This window comes from Gymnodraco acuticeps, unplaced genomic scaffold (genome assembly GCF_902827175.1).
Source record: "Gymnodraco acuticeps unplaced genomic scaffold, fGymAcu1.1, whole genome shotgun sequence".
Lineage (NCBI taxonomy): Eukaryota > Metazoa > Chordata > Actinopteri > Perciformes > Bathydraconidae > Gymnodraco > Gymnodraco acuticeps.
In genome coordinates, this window is record NW_022990622.1 from 169,330 (window position 1) to 175,606 (window position 6,277).

Below are 6,277 nucleotides of genomic sequence, written 5' to 3' on the forward strand. Positions count from 1 at the left end.
CTGCTGCCACCTTCTGGAACAAATGTATGCTGCAACTGACTGCCAATCAAATAAAGAAAGTGCAATTCAAAAAGAACAATATGTATTGTCAATTAATTGAACTATACAGATATACAGTAAAATACCGTGGATGTGTAATGTTCCTCTCGGGCTGCATTTACAAATAAAATAGAGAAAATAAATAAAATAGCTTTTGAAAATATGTGCATCTTAAAAGTGCTTAATTTTAGATAAATAAAATAAAGTGTGGCAAAAGCTTGAGTTTCCATTTTTCTTTGTTAACCGTTTCACATCATTTCAGCCGATTATAGAACAATATCAGTCTTTACATCATAGCAATTGAACAGTTTTAAAGTTTCTCTTTCTTTCCCTCTTATATTGCAGTCCGCACTCACTTTTTTTTTAATTCAGTGCGAGAATTGAGCTTGAGCTTGTCCTGCCAGGAGTTTAAATCTGGGCTGAAATGCAGTCAGGGCCATTCTCATACACACATGCAGGTGCTCATTGGTTAGCCTGGACCGATATTTAGTTGTAATTTTGATCCTGGTGGACTGATCATATGAGACTCTGAGACTGCTTATTTGACCTCAGTTCTGACTTGAGAGGGAATGTTTGGACAAACACTTTGTGTTTTGTCTCATCGTGGTGTTTCACATTGGCACTTTTAATGAGCGCCACGGTCTCTGAACAAATGAGACACACTGGTGTTGTGAACATGAATGAGTCCGTCCATTAATTAATGTTAGCATCTGTGCTTAGCTGTAAACACAGTCGGATGGGTGACCAAAACGTCCCCGTTTTCGATGGCTGGGACCCGGTTGAAACTCCCATTTTTGAATGTGCGTTAAAAAACTTAGAGCAAGGTGAAATCAAATGTTACATGTCAGTAAAAACAGAGTAACAGTGTTGTGCTTGTTTGTAGCGTTAGCGTATTTCTTCTTCTACTACTTCTTCTTCTACAGTACCTCTACTTCTTCTACTTCTAATTCAATGTAACTGTAACATTTATGTTCTCAATCGCTAAGTGCGGGATTGAATATTAAATTAGTTTAGATTAGATTGATTGTCCCCAGGGGGAAATTCATGTTCACAGCTCTGTGAAAACAATATGAAATCAACAACAAATAAGACAGACCACTACAGATAGCACCACACATGATGGTTACTTGTTATTATTTAAGGCTGCCTGTATGGATCAGGTTTTTGCCAAGGCGATAATAATATGTTATGTATTATATAAACCATATTGGTACAATGAGTGACATCTAGTGACGGATTCTGGAACATTGATTTGATTTTTCTCATGGCAGTTAGACTCCTATATATATTAGTCACTTTCTTATGAAATGCCAGGTTTCAGGCCTTGGTTTGAACATTCAATCCTGAAAATAAAAAATTAACCAGATTATTTCTTCTTTAAAGGGGACATATCATGCTATGAACAATATATTGTAGGGCCATACCTATATAAAGTATATAAATATAGTTTTTTTTTCAAAATACCAAACAGATCCTGCATTTTAGCCATGCCTCATTTCGCTCTATTTGCTCTTTCCAGCACTGTTTTTGCAGGGGGCTGATTCTGTGAGCTGCAGCTGACCACGCCCCCCTGCAGGAGAGGGGAGTGTACTTTGAGATCAGCTGCAGGGCTGTCAGAAGAGGGGGAGAAAAAAAGATCTCCGTCCTCCGTGTTTTATTCTTATAGAAGTAAGAAGAGAAGTAATGGGGCAGAAACCCTCCTTTTTACGGAGCGGTCCAGACATAGACATCAAACGGCGACACATATTCAGTTGCCAGTTACTTTGGCATTAGGGCAGGGATATCTAGATACTTTCCAAGGTTTGACATAATGAATTGTGCTACTTTTAAAGCAAGCAACGATATTTTCAAATCTGTAATCAAAAAGCTCCTCAAAAACGCTATCGAAGCAGTTCCTGCCGTTGCTACGTTAGTTCAAACAGTAACAACGGACTATTTTTCTTAGCGGATGCATGTCAATTTAAATCAATAAAATCATTTTCTAAATCCATAAAAGCATTTCAATTAATATTGGGAGTCATATTGTTACTTTGTTGAGAATGTGGCCATGTAATAAGCGGGATAATGTGCAGCGACTTGGTCATTATGGGGAAAATAACACCTTCATGCTGATCTAGATCCCTCCGCGTCGGGCTCCTGATCAGCCTGTCGGTGTTCTTTTCCCCATAATGACCGCGTCGCTGCACATTATCCCTTACATATGATTATATAGAGTCATTATTCATTTGTTTTAAAGCAGGAGGCGCAAACGCTTGCCTCGGGGAGGGAGAAAAAGAGCCACAGCGGAGAATAAACAGAAGGGCAACCATGGCAACCATGCAAGGAAAGTCTTCTTCGCTGCTTTTGTGGCAGACTACAGCGCCACTTACAGGCCTGGCATACTGTATGTACTACAGGTCTCCAGCGCTTTTGAGCGGCAATGGCCGGCCGTGGCCCAACCTCTCATTCCCCTGATAGGTGGAGAATTGACCACTAAGCGGAGCACCACTTTTGTGACGTAGAAAATAAGAAGACGAGTTAAGGGATAGAGGAGAAAAGGTTATGGTATAATTACAGATCCTGTCAATTTATAAATTGAGGAAATCAATGTTAGTCTGTTAACCAAAGTGCAGGCATCTAATAATGTACTATATATTATTAAAGATCAGAGGAAAAGAACAGAATGAGAGGGGTAAATCCGGAATAAAAATAAAGAAGCAAAGAGATTATAGAGAAGTGATAAGGAAAAAGCTTGGTGTGTCAATTAATAACATTGCCAGTATTTTTCATTGTTGTGAAAAAAAAAATCGCCCCCCTCGGATTTTTTAACAGCCCCCTCAGTCATTTCATCCTGGAGCCGGGCCTGCCTCTCCGTCTTCTCTCACTGTATCGCAACTCTTTACTTACTTTCCTCTCCACTTCTCTCTGCCGCTCTCTCGTCTCTTCTTCTGTGTTTCTCTCCCTGTATCGCTCACTAGTCTCTTTCGCCCCCTGTCGGCAGCGGTTAAAATAGAATCGGCCCGTCAAAATTGAAATCCCTAAAGGTGGGGTAGTTAAAGGTGGGGTGGGTAAGTTTGAGAAACCGGCTCGAGATACACTTTTTGTTATATTCCATGGAATGCTCTTAACATCCCGATAGCAATGAATATATTAAGTGCTTTGACAAAAAATCCATTAAAAAATGTCATCTGTGGAAGCCGTAGTACTATAAAAGCATGACCAATCATTTTAGCCGGCTCGGCTAAAATAACTGGATGGCCTACCTGCCTGTCAGCAGGGCCGGCCCTGACCAATTGGCCGCCCTAGGCAACATTTTAGCTGGCGCCCCCCCCCCCACGATACTCACTATGATTCGCGCGTGCACGGTTGTGGCATGACCACCAAAACAGAAAGATATTGACACAAGATGTGTGCAACTGTATTTCGTTTCCTATTCATTTGAACATGATTTAAGTGGGGGGGGACCTCACCACCTCTAGGGGGGTCCGGGGGCATGCACCCCCGGGAAGACTTTTTTTTTTATATTGAAGTTAAAAGCATCAATCTGGTGCACTTTGAGAGCAACATTAGGAGATCTATGGATACATCTCTCAACACCCATATGAAACAGAACTGTAAGCAGATTTTCTTTTTCTTTATGGATATTTTACAAATCACTCCCCCTCACTGTATTCTTGTTTATTAATAACAACTTTTTTGTACTGTCAGTATTTTATACCTGTTTTTAATCTATTCTCTTATTTTTGTATAACTATAATGATCATATAAAGGTGTGCCTTTACCTCACTGAGCTGAGGTTATCAGAGCCTCTCAGTCTTTCAGGAGAGAGCTCTCTAAAGCTCTCCCCCCGCGGCCGCTTACAATGTAAATTCCAATGTTAATAAAAGCACACTGAAGCTGTGTACGTTTTTTGGGAGTTTTATTTATTTTAAATGAATACAAATACAAAATTAAACCCTATAATTGCACACTAAAATCATTATTTCAAAAAAAGAACAATTTCACATAAACCTCTGGTTTTTACTGGGACTGGGGCAGTTCAACTTGATTGGGGGGGGGTGCCATAGTTTATGGGCGCTGTACGCAATATATGCGTAGTTCTGTTAGTATAAGATAATAAGATGTACTTTGTTGATCCAAAATCGGGAAATTGTGTTATGAAATTGAAAAAAATATATTTGTTTAATTTCTAACTTTTTTTTCTTTCTTTTTTTTTCGGCGTCCCCTATGGGTTGATGCGCCCTTAGTATTCGCCTATACTGCCTATGCCGAGGGCCGGCCCTGCCTGTCAGCCTTCCATCTGTGCACAAACTTATCTCGTGCCCTCATTGGTCATGTGCGCGTTCGTGTGTGTTGGAGGAGGGGCTCTGTAAGGAAGTGGCAGATTTTTTCCGGCTGTGTATTTTCAAATTCTAGCGCACTCGGGCTGGTTTCTCCAAAATTACCTACCCCACCTTTAATGTATTGATTATAGGTCCGGGTCCGTATAGGTCGGCGTCTGGGTCCGGATCCGGACCGCAGCCCGCCTGTTCCTGAACTATGGAGGGCGTGGTTTGGGATTGGGCCTTACTCTGCAGAGATGCATGTTGAGATTGTTTTACAATGTGATTCACAGGTTGAAAATGTGACTTGCAAACTGTCATTGTTTTACAATATAATGCTGTGGTCAAAATGCAAAGTTCCACAACCCCCGCCAACAGATGTGCTATGTTATTGCAAATCTCACTGCTTTACAGACATACAAATGAATAAAAAAAACGTATACTGGCATGCTCATGACTGCATAATAGTTTGCAACTTTGCACACATGCTTAGTTTTTATATAATTTCATCATACAACTACAGTCAGATATTACGGAGAAAAAGCAAGCAAAGTAATTTATCCTACGCCCCAAGAGAAAAAACAATTTCAAAATTCTGAATAATTTTGCACCAAACTGCTGGGACTGAGATGTAATGTTGTTAGCAATAAAGGCAGCATTTGTGAGATGAAAACTTCTGATAACTTTTTTGACAAACTAGCCTACATTATTCTGTGGTGTTCTGGATTGTTTTCCAAGTCTGTCCGTCAACCAAAATTCAAATACCTGGTCCTTTCACAAGAGAACATTTGTGTTTTGGTTTTAAGAAGGACATTAGGATTGACTAAATATTAAAAAATCTGATAAAATTGTTTAATTTTTTACATAAAACCCCCTTTTCTTAATACAGACCATGTGGACAATCATCTCACTGCATGCTTTGACACTAATGAACAGAATAAAACGTCTCTTCTTAGAGCTTGTGAAAGAACCAAGACATTATTATGATTACCCCTACTCTTGAAGAGTGTTCTCAATGTTTATAATATTTTTTTTATTTTTTTTATTATTATTTATGTAATACTATTTTAATACTATAAAAAATCCTTTTTTTTGGTGTTACTATTTTATAAAACGTGAATTATTTTCCTATGTAATGTGTTTAAAAAGTGTATTGTCGGCAAGGTACTTGCAAAAGAATCATCGGTGTCACTACCCGATCTGCAGCTCTGCCCGATCTGCAGTGCGCATGTGCGAGATGGTCCGCCATATTGGACAACTCCGGACGGCAACCCAAGATGGACACTTGACACAGTGGCTTTTGGCAAAGCTCAAAAATAAAACGAGAGAGATGAGTTATTGTTATTACGACGTGACTTCACTATTATTTAACAACTCTTTTTATTGGGTTCTTTTATTTGGGGTTAAGTACATTGTCAGAATAAGTGAGAAATGGATTTAACTTCTGTTAGACAGCTATCATACTGAATACATATTTACTGTGAATGTGTGCAAAAATGTATGGCAACAGAAGTTACATTAATTCCTCACTTATTCTGACAATGTACTTAACCCCAAATAACAGAACCCAATAAAAAGAGTTGTTAAATAATAGTGAAGTCACGTCGTAATAACAATAACTCATCTCTCTCGAGTTTTCCTTTTGAGCTTTGCCCAAAGCCACTGTGTCAATGTTGTCCTACTTGGGTTGCCGTCCGGAGTTGTCCAATATGGCGGACCATCTCGCACATGCGCACTGCAGATCGGGTAGTGACAGTGACAATCTCCAAGGAAAACAAACAAATACATAAAATGGCCAAGGCATGATGACCCGCCTCACTCTGATGACCCGCCTTCACTCTCACTCTCATTGGCCAGTAGTCGTTGCCTTGGTTTATTGGATTGGTTAGGCGGGTCCAGCGTCTATATGGCGCTGGGCGGGTCATACCAAATACGCC